Source organism: Pelobates fuscus, chromosome 1, assembly GCF_036172605.1.
Source record: "Pelobates fuscus isolate aPelFus1 chromosome 1, aPelFus1.pri, whole genome shotgun sequence".
NCBI classification, from domain to species: domain Eukaryota; kingdom Metazoa; phylum Chordata; class Amphibia; order Anura; family Pelobatidae; genus Pelobates; species Pelobates fuscus.
Genome location: NC_086317.1, coordinates 25,817,406 through 25,830,758, shown reverse-complemented (window position 1 = coordinate 25,830,758; position 13,353 = coordinate 25,817,406).

Below are 13,353 nucleotides of genomic sequence, written 5' to 3'. Positions count from 1 at the left end.
GTGTGTCCTTATCTGAATGTTAATTCACTAAAAAAAAGTGCACTGTGTAGGCCTTAAGACCCAATTGCAAAATTTAGGTTAAAAAAAACTAAAATTGGAAAAATTCTGTTCCAGTTGTGTTATTTTTTTTAAAACTTAGTTTTCTCAGCATAAGTTTTGTTATTCACTATCCGGTTTGCCAGTTGTTATTGTTTATTAAATAATACCCAATAATCAATCCTAAAAACTTGCCTTCCAAATTTTGATTTAGAATACTGAATTACTAGAGAAAGGTATTTATTTAATACAAAACTTTTATATTTAAAATGACCGATTATATTTTTTTATGTGTGACATGTCTATATTAAAAAAGAAAAAAAAACACATAGCTGAGAACTAAACTGGAAATAGTTGGAATATAACTAGAGACCTGCACATTTAATGCCAAAGCAAGACAAACATAGACGAGTTGATCAATATTTCCTGTTGGGCAAGTTTGATTTAATATTTCAAATTCTCTAGAAAATTCCAACAAGTCTATGTTTAGTAATTAACCCTTTAAAAAAGACTGAACTAAAAGAACAGCTAAGTGTTTTGTACAATAAAGTGATTAGTGGAAAAAGTTTATTTCAAAATATACACATAATTACACAATTTGGAAATCTGATCTCAGCTGTTTTGGCCTCAGTTGTTTGAATTATTTTAATTATTTCCGAAATTTTTATCACTATTTTCCAAACTAAAAAAAAACAAACCTGTGAATTTTTACGATTTTTGTTTTAAATGTTTCTTTATTTATTAAAAAAAAAAACATTTTCTATTTTTTTTTATTTTTTTTATATGTATATAATGAAAATAGCATTTAAAGAGGAAATGGTTACTAAAGCAAAGAACAGAATCATGGCGTTACATCATTACATTTAGGTTTAAAGACTTACTTAGAGCTGCCTGTCCATTAGCAGAGGTGAATGACCCCACGATGAGGGCGATGGCAAACAGGCAAAACACCTTGTATTCCATTGCAGATGGCTGGTCTCGGTCTAGCCGTGGATAAGATGGGTTTTAGCGTAGAACTGAACATGGTCCCAATGGATCTTTTTATACTCCTCGCTTATTTTGTCTTATCCAATGAAATTTGTCTAAATCCAAGCCCACGGAATTTCTATTCATTGTCTTTGGTTTGGCATGAAGCCTCTGTGATAGCTTTCAATTTCTTCCGATTAGTCACACCAATCTTTTTTGGATATCCTTCTATCTGATTTAATAACAAGCCAGCCAACTTCAATATTGCTTAGGAGAAAGAATTGGTACAGCCCAAACCACTGAATTACTCATACTGTATGTGTAGACGCACCATATTTTTCTGTAGTAATTTTTGTGAGCATGTGCATTGCCTTTAAATCTTTCTAATTATCCAAACTATTTAAATGCATGTCATGATGGAATTTATACAGAAACCCCCCCGTTAGCCACATCTCTATTTTAAGTCTAAGTTGGAATCTACCCAACTTTGGAGATGAAGTTTATAAAGTTAAGATCTAAGCAATGGTGTACTTTAAGAAGACATCACAAAGACTTATCTTCTGTTTTTGAAAATGGCAAATGTCACACAGCTTCTATTCTGAGTACATCATATTGGAGAAGGGATAATGTCATCTCCAGATCCCTCCATTTGTTGATCTGAAGGACTTTGCTTCTTCATTTACTTCCTGCTGTCTCTTAGGATAGAAATTGGGCAGAGGAGGTAAAACAGAAAATACATGATTGCAGCAACTTCTAGTTTAGTTCCATAAGAAACATAAATGGTACACCAACCTCCAACTTGTACTAAAGGTTAAGATTGCAGAACTTTTACAAATTTTGTCCAATTATCAAAACTAGCTGCTAAGCAAAGAGAAATACATACTGGGGAGATTAAGACAATTAACGTGTAGAAGAGAATGCCTGGGCACAAACACTTAAATTGAGAATGGATGAGAAATCAAATTACATTTCAAATTTGATGCCAAAATAGCTGAATTGAAAAAAAAATCAGCTATGCTTCCAGTTCAGTTATTGTGGTCTAAAGATTGAAATTCAGTCTGCATCCTTTTAGAATTCCCACCAATTCTCACGTTAGTAATTAACCCCCGATATTTTATTTTTTATTTTAAAAAAATAACACAAAAAAATGAAAAACAACATTTGTCAAAGGACCCTGTCCCCACACCAAATTAAAGTTGGATTTTTACCAATTCTGCAATCTCCATGCACAAGTTACAGAATAAGCCACATGTATACAGCTCTGAAGACATATGTAGGAACCCATTAAGACACCCTGATGTACAAAGAATGACTTAAAAGGCTTCTATGAGCAGCAAAGAGGATATGGAGAATAAACACAGAAAAGGTCCCCAGCACCCAATAATAAAAGGTTGGTTTAAAGTATACTCTCCCTCCACTGACCCCATATTTTAGAGAATTATATACCTGACAGGGGCTCCTCCTAAGCCTACATAATGTGAAAGTAAGTTTTCTATCCCAAAATGTACCGTTCCTTCTTAGGTTCCAGGAGATGCAGAACCTAGTGGCCTTTAAGTTATCCCCTGCGTCCTACTTGTGACAGTGTCCAGAGAGTCCACAATCAGTCCTGTGCCCTCCCTGTCCATAACAATATTACTTTCTTGCTATAAATAATACCTTGTCGGTCTCTATTTACTTGTAACAATAATAATATTAACATTAAAGATTACCCTACCTATCCCCATTACATTTGATAAATACAGGAAAGGGGGATCATGAATATTTATAAAAAATTAAAACCTTTCAAATTAATAACATTAATCACAAGTATATTGTGCTTTCCCTTGATTGCTCACTCTGCCCTACATTGGCATGAATCAGGGGACTGAATTGTATTCCGCTTCTCAGTGGTCTTACGTGTTCCCAGCTTGCCCATTTGTAGTCCATAAAAAATGCAGAGATGCTCATCTTCCTGTCTGCCCGCACCATCCATGCCTCCCCCTCTGACAGTCTTTACACTGGCTTCCCGTAAGATATATGGCTGGATTTAAAATTCTGGTTCTTGCTTCCAAAACACTGCACAATGCTGCTCCGATCTACCGATCCTCACTGATACACAAGTAAATCCCGTCCATGCGCACACGCTCTGCTGAAGATCTACATCTACTCTCTCTTCCTACTCGCACCTCTGATGCCTGCCACCAAGACTTCTCTAGGGCTGCGCCGTATGGAACTCCCTTCCCTTCTCCATTAGACTCACACCCAGTCTCCATTCCTTCAAAAGATCATTAAAAGCCCACTTCTTAAGGAAAGCGTTTCAATTAAATTGTTCATAGCGTTCCCTCCCCGCACCATGTTAGCCCACTCTGCTTTGTCTCCTGTCCGTGTCATCCAATAAACAAATCCTTCCCTGTGAACTATTCTAGTGACCTACTTTTTCTCAGATACATGAAACACATCCTACCCTTATCTCTTGTGTCACTTAACCCCACTCTCTCTAGAATGTAAACTCGTTTGAGAAGGGTCTTAATACCCTCTGCTCCTGCATGTCCGTCCGTGTCAAATACATGTCTTTTAGTTCACCTATCGTACAACGCTACAGAATTTGTTGGCACTTTATAAATAATAATAATAAAGCAAGGGTATATCAAGCCATGTAACAAGTGGGCCGAGAGCTGAGTATCACTCACTCCTGTGTGCTCTGTCAATGTCTAGTTGGATCAGGATATATGGAGGACAGTCCTGACCACTACTATACATCACTCCATCAGGAATTAACAAGCAGGGGATTGTCACAGTTATCATCACTCAATTTTTGATTTCTGAATCTTGTAACATGTTCTGCTACATTATCTCTGAGAAACTCTTATTTGGTGTGGGGTGGAGTTATAAGGGGAGTATAAGTAGTGGCCATTTTAGATCTAAGGATCACTTTAATCTGAAGTTGCACTTACCTGTTGTTGTCCCACCCACCCTCCCTTTGCTTTCAGGTGTTTCCCGTTTGGTCACGGCGGCGGGAGATGGAGAGTAAAGTTGGCGGGAGAAAAGAGTGAGATGGGGGAAAAGTTTGGAGTTCAGGGCTAATAGGTAGGCCTTTGGACTGGTTTGGTAGGTTCGAACTCGTAGGTAGCTCCGAACCGGGGTGTGTAGGGGTGTCTCGGTATGCCCCTACACTTGTGGTGCCCTTTGGTGGCAATGGATGGTGCCCTTTGGTGGCAATGGTCATGTTTCAATGTTAAGTTAATATGTTACAATGTTTGGGTATTATGTTATGCGGGGGTTGGTCATTGTCAGGGGGTAAATTGTAAACTACTGTGATAATTGTGCAGGCCAACGTGGGCCTGCTGTTGACAATGACCTTTATAATTGATGTTAATAATCAATAAAAGCTGTGATATAATTTTGCCAAAAACCCTGGTGTCAGTGTTTTATTTAATTGGGTATTGGTGGGGTTTTTGCAAATGTCGACAAGGCGTGCATATGTCATGTTTCATTACTAGAAATGTCAATGTATGATGTACACTGTAACGGATCACCTGGCACCCCGACTGGGTACCTCCGTTGAAGGATGCTCCTAGCGCTTACAGAGGGCTCCAAGTGCTCCGCCAGAAACCACAACCACTGTAGACCCCATGAACCGCCGGGGCATGGTTGGGGTCTCGCTGTCTCCTACTCACCCTGAACCTACGACAAGGCCCCATGTTCCAGTGGGTGAACCTCTCCTCCAAGAGAGTGAAGCAGTAACAAGCTCTTAAAAGAGCTTAGTAGTGATACAGCAAGGGAGTATGACAAGCATAGCAATCCCTTGTAGCATATTTCCCCAATAAGAGACAGGACTCCAAATTGAGGGTGAAGTAGAACTGACTGTACTGGCCCATACAGCCTCTTTTATTCACATTCTACAAACATAATACTGTCCACAGGGTTTTGAAATACAACCCATCAATCCATACAATACACACAGACACTCCCACACAAAATCCTCCCCTCTGCCTGTGATATGATTACTGAACACAGTAATCACAGGGACCCCAAAAACATGCAATAACCCCATATAAAGTATATCCTCTGAACCGGGGGATCTGGGTGAACCACATATCCAAAATTCACCCAGATCCATTCAGTAGTTTGGAAGATACGGTTTAATGCAGATTCCGCAGAACATATACAGGCTATATGAAAAATAATTACTCTTAAATGTGTCCCCTGTTCTGTAGTTCAAAACTACTGCAAAATGTCTTTGTGCACCAAATACCAGCGAGATGGCACCGTGTAGAAAAGTCAAAACAGTGTCTGTGAGTTAAAATGGCCGCCATCCATTGTTCTCACCATGTGCTTCATCCATTGTTCTCACCATGTGCCTCTGATACATGAAATGGTGGCCACACAGTAACTCCACAGTATGTCCCGAGATGGTTCTTAAAGGGCCAGCAGCAGCATAATAAAATACAATATGTCCAAATGCTGGTTTAAAAGGGTACAATCTCCCAGGGGCCATAGTCGCAGGGGAGGAGGCTGGCAATCAGTCTTCTCCAATGCCCAGTGGTGAGGTTTGCCATAACCAACTGTTCATGTTCATGTTTAAAATGTCGGCTCAATGCAAAGCCATTTGAAAACCCAAGAAAAATGATACAGTGAAAAAGAAGAAAACAAAGACTTACTTGAGAAACTGTCAGGGTACCTGAGGTCTCTACCCCCGAAAGAGGTAGAGACTTAGTCGTTCATCCATCCGGACGGTCTGATTTCCCCCTTCCTCGCGGTCCATCCGGTCATGCAAAGCCGGCCGCAAGGGAGTGACTCCCTTTTATAGCATGACGTCCGGAAGTCGACGTCAGGACGTCAACCCGGAACGACCTGTCACTCAATTGGTTCAGGACCAATCAGGACGCCTCGGAGGCGTGTTTACTTATCTGAACAGGGCATTTAACAGTGCTTCTTTCGTTAGCTCATTGCCCTGTCGTGGTTCTAGCTTGTTCTAGTCACTCAGTGCTCGTGTATTCTAGTTATCCCTTTTGGTTTTGACCCGGCTTGTTTGCTCTACTCTGCTTATCTCTCTTACCCTTGATTCGGCTTGTCTCTCGCTTACCTGTCTTCTGTTACCCTCGACCTCGGCTTGTCTTTGACCATTCTCTACTGTACTACTTACGTTAGTCCGGCCATTCTAAGGTCCGGTATACGTATCTGGCTACTGTTTGTACTCTGCGTGTTGGACAGGGCCGGCGCCACCTGTAAGGCGACCTAGGCAGCCGCCTAGGGCGCAACTTACCAGGGGGCGCCGGATCCCTGTCCCCGCTGCGCCTCTCATGCTGCGCCGCCTGAGCGCTTTAGCAAGCCCCAGGCGGCGCAGCACTGCTGCATGGAGGGCGGCCGGGTTTATGACCGGCAGGAGGGAAGCGCAGAGCGCTCCCTCCTGCCGGTCTCTCCATGTAGAGTGGCCGGGCGGCGCGGAACGCGAGACAGGAACCTTTGTTTCCTGTACCCGCCGCCGGCGGAATGACAGGAAATGCTCACTCAGTGAGCATTTCCTGTCATTCCGCCGGCGGCCGGGTACAGGAAACAAAGGTTCCTGTCCCGCGTTCCGCGCCGCCCGGCCACGCTACATGGGCAGGAGGGGAGGGTAAGGACCACTAAGGGGGAGGGGGGGGGGGTTTAAGGACCACTAAGGGGGAGGGGGGGGTTTAAGGACCACTAAGGGGGAGGGGGGGGGTTTAAGGACCACTAAGGGGGAGGGGGGGGGGGGTTTAAGGACCACTAAGGGGGAGGGGGGGGTTTAAGGACCACTAAGGGGGAGGGGGGGGGGTTAAGGACCACTAAGGGGGAGGGGGGTTTAAGGACCACTAAGGGGGGGAGGAGGGGGTTTAAGGACCACTAAGGGAGGGAGGGAGGGATTAAGGACCACTAAGGGAGAGGGGGGGGGGGGTATTAAGGACCACTAAGGGAGGAGGGGGGGGGGTATCGGGACCACTAAGGGAAGGGGGGGGAATAAGGACCACTAAAGGGGGGGTGGTATAAGGACCACTAAGGGAGGGAGGGTGTATAAGGACCACTAAGGGAGGGGGGGGTATAAGGACCACTAAGGGGGGGTATAAGGACCACTAAGGGAGGGGGGGTATAAGGACCACTAAGGGAGGGGGGGGTTAAGGACCACTAAGGGGGAGGGGGGGTTTAAGGACCACTAAGGGGGGGAGGAGGGGGTTTAAGGACCACTAAGGGAGGGAGGGAGGGATTAAGGACCACTAAGGGAGAGGGGGGGGGGTATTAAGGACCACTAAGGGAGGAGGGGGGGGTATCGGGACCACTAAGGGAAGGGGGGGGAATAAGGACCACTAAAGGGGGGGGTGGTATAAGGACCACTAAGGGAGGGAGGGTGTATAAGGACCACTAAGGGAGGGGGGGGGTATAAGGACCACTAAGGGGGGTATAAGGACCACTAAGGGGGGGTATAAGGACCACTAAGGGAGGGGGGGTATAAGGACCACTAAGGGAGGGGGGGGGTATAAGGACCACTAAGGGAGGGGGGGTATAAGGACCACTAAGGGAGGGGGGTATAAGGACCACTAAGTGAGGGGGGGTATAAGGACCACTAAGGGAGGGGGGTATAAGGACCACTAAGGGAGGGGGGGGTATAAGGACCACTAAGGGGGGTATAAGGACCACCAGGGATGGGGGGGGGGGTATAAGGACCACTAGGGGAGGGGGGGTATAAGGACCACTAGGGGAGGGATGGGGGGGGTATAAGGACCACTAGGGGAGGGATGGGGGGGTATAAGGACCACTAGGGGAGGGATGGGGGGGGGTATAAGGACCACTAGGGGAGGGATGGGGGGGGTATAAGGACCACTATGGGAGGTTGGGGGGGATAAGGACCACTATGGGAGGTTGGGGGGGGGATAAGGACCACTAGGGGAGGGGGGATAAGGACCACTAGGGGAGGGGGGATAAGGACCACTAGGGGAGGGGGGATAAGGACCACTAGGGGAGGGGGGGATAAGGACCACTAGGGGAGGGGGGATAAGGACCACTAGGGGAGGGAGGGGGGATAAGGACCACTATGGGAGGTTGGGGGGGATAAGGACCACTATGGGAGGTTGGGGGGGATAAGGACCACTAAGGGGGGTAAGGAGGGAGGACTACTAAGGAGAGGGGAGGAGGGTGATTACCACTAAGGGGGTGGGGGGAGTAGGGGAAGGTCTACTAAGGGGTTTGGGAGAGGGAGGACCACTAAAGGGGGAGGGGGGAGTGAGAAGACCACCAAGGGGGACTGCAGAGGGACAGGGGGCCAAGGGAGAGTACTAAGTGACAGAAGGGGAGAACACGGAGGGACAGAAGGGAAGGGGAAATCAATAATTGAGGGGAGAGCACTATGAATTTTTTTTTTTAAAAAAAGAAAGCTGTTCCCATCTCACACACTGCATTCAATTACATACACAGAAACAAACCTTGCACCCCTTACACACACACACACACACACACACCCAGAAACATACAATGCATTCCTTACACGCAAACACACACTACATCCCCTATAAACACACTACATCCCTTACACAAATTGCACACATAAAACATCCCCAACTCATGGATGGGCCATGTAGGTGGATTTATGGGTGGGCATTGTAGGCGTATGCCCCCTGGGGGCCCAGACCTTGAGCTGTGTAAGGGGCCCTAAAAAAACGGAGCTGCTTCCTGTTCATTAATTGTTGTGAGCACTGTTAAAAACAGTCTCCAGAGAGCCTCTTCTACACCAGACCTGTGGAGCCAGACTGAGCCCATCATCAGCCTCTTGTCCTCATCTGGTGGTAAGTAGGCAATCCAATATATTATTAGTGGCACTAATCTCTAATTTACCTCACATTAAATGGATACTATAGTCACCAGAAGCACTACAGCATAATGTAGTGGTTCTGGTGTCTATAGCCTGTGCCTGTAGGCTTTTTAATGTAAACACACTGTCTTTTCAGATAAGACACTTTGTGAAGACTGGCGTTGGCCCATATGGCAGAGCATATGGGTGGGGCATTGTGATGTCACATGGTGGGCTGGACATATGGGGGGGGCGGCAAAATTTTTTTTGCCTAGGGCGGCAAAAATCCTTGCACCGGCCCTGGTGTTGGATCCCTGTCCCGATCCTGACATTACGACAGGGCCAATGGATCCTGCAAGTACAAACAGTCAGCTTGCTTCTCCTGATCCTAGGTTTGAAGCCATGGATCACAGAATGGATCAGATGGCGCTAGCGCTACAGGCGTTATTATCTCGTGCCAATAACCCACCAGAGGAGATACGTGCTACCAGGGCCGGCCTTAGGCAAATAGGCGCCCTGTGCGGAAAGTCTTCATGGCGCCCCCCCACCACCCACCAAGTTGCCTGAATACAGTAACACACACAGGCACCAGGGACGTGTATATCGTGAGGCAAACAAGGCATCTGCCTTAGGTGGCACTTTGCAGGGGGTGGCAAAAAAAGCCGCCCCCAAACCCCCAGATCCCTTGCTTGCCTCACGTCCTGGGGGGCTCAAGAGCTGGCCGGCTGGCCATGTTTGAGCCCCCCCCTCCCCCCTCCCCCCCGAGGCTGGCAGCGGGCAGCGAAGGAGCATACTCACCTGAGCTCTTCCTGCTCAGCTCCCTCTGCGCCGCTTAATGAAGCCGGGATCCGGAATATGACGTCAGTCCGGCTCCTGGCATCACTAAGAGCCGCCTACTCAGTCTGTGCGCCCCCTGCCTGCCCGCCCAGCAGCCACACTGGACTGCAGGCAAGAAATCCACTCCAGCTCTCCCATGGAGGCTGGGTGGATTTAAAATAAAATTAAAAAAATATTAGTTTGTGAGTGTTAGTGGAAATGTCTGTGTGTGTGTCTGTGAGTGTGTATGTCTAAGTGAATGTGTGTGTGTGTCTGTGAGTGAATGTGTGTGTGTGTGTCTGTAGGTGTCTGTAAGTGTGTGTGTGTGTGTCTGTGAGTGAATGTGTGTGTCAGTCAGTGAGTGTGTATGTGTCAGTGAGTGAGTGTGTATGTGTCGGTCAGTGGGGGCGTGCGTCTTTCAGTGAGTGCATGCGTCTGTCAGTGAGAGTGTGCATCTGTCAGTGTGTGTCCAAGTAATAGTGTGTGTGTGTATGTCATTGTTTGTCAGTGTATATGAGAGTGTGTGTCTGTCAGTGAGTGTGCGTCTGTCAGTGAGTGAGCGTCTGTCAGTCAAAGTGCGGCCTTGACAGGAAGGGGTGGGGGAAATTTAAACTTGGTTACAGGCATGTACACACACACACACACACACACACTCAGTTAAAGGCAGTCACACATACAGGCACAGGCACACACAATGGCACAGCTACAGCGACACACACAATTAGAGTCACACACAGACAGTCACACACACACACAGCCAGTCACACACACAGACAGACAGTTATATACACACACAGGCAGTCACACACACACACACAGGCAGTCACACACACACAGGCAGGCAATCACACACAGACAGTTACAGACAGACAGACAGTTACAAACAGACAGACACACACAGGCAGGCAGACAGTCACACACACAGGCAGGCAGTCACACACAGGCAGTCACACACACACAGGCAGTCACACACACACAGGCAGTCACACACACAGGCAGTCACACAGACAGACAGTCAAACACACACACACACACACACAGGCAGTCACACACACAGACAGGCAGTCACACACACACACACACACACACAGACAGGTAGTCACACACAGACAGGCAGTCACACACACACACACACACACAGACAGGTAGTCACACACAGACAGACAGTCACACACAGGCAGTCACACAGACAGACAGTCACACACACACACACACACACAGACAGTCACACACACACAGACAGGCAGTAACACACACACACAGACAGGCAGTCACACACACACACACACACAGTCACACAGCCACATGGGACATGTGGGGGGGCTATAGGGACACATGGGGGCTATAATGAGACACATGGGGCTGGGGAGGGGGCTACACATGGGGCTATAAGGACATATGAAGGGCTGGGAGGGGGTACAGGGACACATGGAGGGCTGGGGGGGCTATAGGGACACATGAAGGGCTGGAGGGGGGGTATAGGAGCATATGAAGGGCTGGGAGGGGGGAATAGTGGGACACATAGAGGGCTGGAAAAGAGGGCTAACAGGCAAACAGTCACACTTACCTCTATCCAGTGGATGCAGCTGGCTGATGGGGAAGCAGGGACTCCTTCCCTCTTCCTGTGCAGCAGGGGCTTCGGGAGGTATTAGCCCCGCCTCTGCCTCACGATAAGCCCCGCCCCCGCAGCTCGGTAAGCCCCGCCCCCTCTGCCGCGATTTTTTTTTTTTTTTTTTTTAAATAGACCCTGACACCGGCCATGTGCGGGCTGTGTCGGCTGTCAGGGCGCCCCCTGCTCCATGGCGCCCTATGCGGCCGCACAGCTCGCACACCCCTAAGGCCGGCCCTGCGTGCTACTCCTATCTCTCCTGTAAATTCAGGCCTAGAGGTAGCCACAGTAGGTGCTTCTTCTCGCATTACCCCACCAGTACGTTATGGTGGGGCTCCTGAGAAGTGTCGTGGTTTTTTAAACCAAATTAGTATCCACTTTGAATTGCAACCTCGCTCCTATCCTACAGATAGGGCAAAGGTAGGATTTATTATCACCTTACTCATTGAGAAGGCTCTGAGATGGGCCAACCCACTATGGGAGAACGATAACCCGTTAGTATATAACTATAACGCATTTGTAGCTGCATTTAGAAGAACGTTTGACCCTCCAGGTAGAAAGGTTAATGCAGCCAGATCACTGTTGCGCCTGAGACAGGAGAACCGAACACTTGTGGATTATGCACTAGAGTTCAGGTCTCTGGCGTCAGAAGTCAAGTGGAATGAGCAGGCGTATATGGATGTATTTTTGAATGGGCTATCAGATGTAATCCTTGACGAGGTTGCTACTAGAGAACTTCCTGAAAATTTAGAGGATTTAATTTCGTTAATTTCTCGTATAGATGAACGTTTAAGAGAGAGACAGAACACTCGAGAGAGGAACCGCATTTCCAAGCATTTCCCGCATTTCCAAGCCCTGACTCCACGGTCTCACTGCTTCCTGAACCTATGCAGATAGGCTATACCCGCCTCTCTGAAGAGGAGAGACAGTACAGGAGAAGGGAGGGGTTATGTATGTATTGTGGAGCCAGAGGTCATTTACTCTCAAACTGTTCTAACCGCCCGGGAAACGCTCGCACCTAAGTTTCTCTAGAGGACAGGCCTTGGGTGTTTCTATTTTGTCCTCTAGTCCTAATTATAAAGATCACAGGCTTCTGCTACCAGTTTCCTTAACTTGGGAGAGGGAAGTAGTAAAGGCTATGGCTTTGATAGATTCCGGAGCTGCTGAGAATTTTATCGACCAAGCCTTTGCCACTAAACACAATTTCCCATCCCAGTTAAGGGAGACCACTACTGGACCCTGTTATCTTTCGTGAGACCATACCCATTAATTTAAATGTTGGTATCCTACATGTGGAGAATTTATCTCTTATGCTCATTTCGTCCCCTTCTGTCCCCATAGTTCTGGGGTATCCATGGTTGAAGAGACATAACCCTATTATCGATTGGGAATTAGGGGAGATACTCTCGTGGGGCCAGAGCTGCCAGGAGAGTTGTTTACGCAAAGTTTCTCCATTGGCTAATATTAACACACCTGGTAGTCCTACTCAGTCCACAGAAAAACAGATACCGTTCCTGTACCAAGACTTAAAGGCAGTATTCGACAAGAAGAATGCCGATTCTTTACCTCCACACAGGTCATTTGATTGTAAAATTAAGCTTCTACCTGGGACTATGCCCCCGAGGGGTAATGTATATCCTTTATCTGTTCAGGAGAATTCTGTTCTAGAGGAATATATTCGTGAGAATTTAGAGAAAGGATTCATTAGGAGGTCTTCTTCTCCTGCCGGGGCTGGGTTTTTTTTTCGTTAAGAAAAAGGATGGCACGCTGAGACCTTGTATTGATTACCGAGGTTTGAATAAAATAACTATCAGAAATGCCTATCCTATTCCATTGATTACCGAGTTGTTTGATCGTCTTAAGGGCTCCAAAATCTTCACCAAGTTAGATCTCAGAGGGGCATATAATTTGGTAAGAATCCAGCATGGACACGAATGGATGACGGCGTTCAATACCCGGTATGGCCACTATGAATACACAGTTATGCCATTTGGACTTTGCAATGCTCCTGCAGTATTTCAAGATTTGATTAATGAGGTACTTAGGGAGTTTCAACATGATTGTGTTATTGTCTACCTGGACGACATACTGATACACTCTAGGGAGATTGAGACTCACCATAGACAAGTCAGAAAGGTATTAC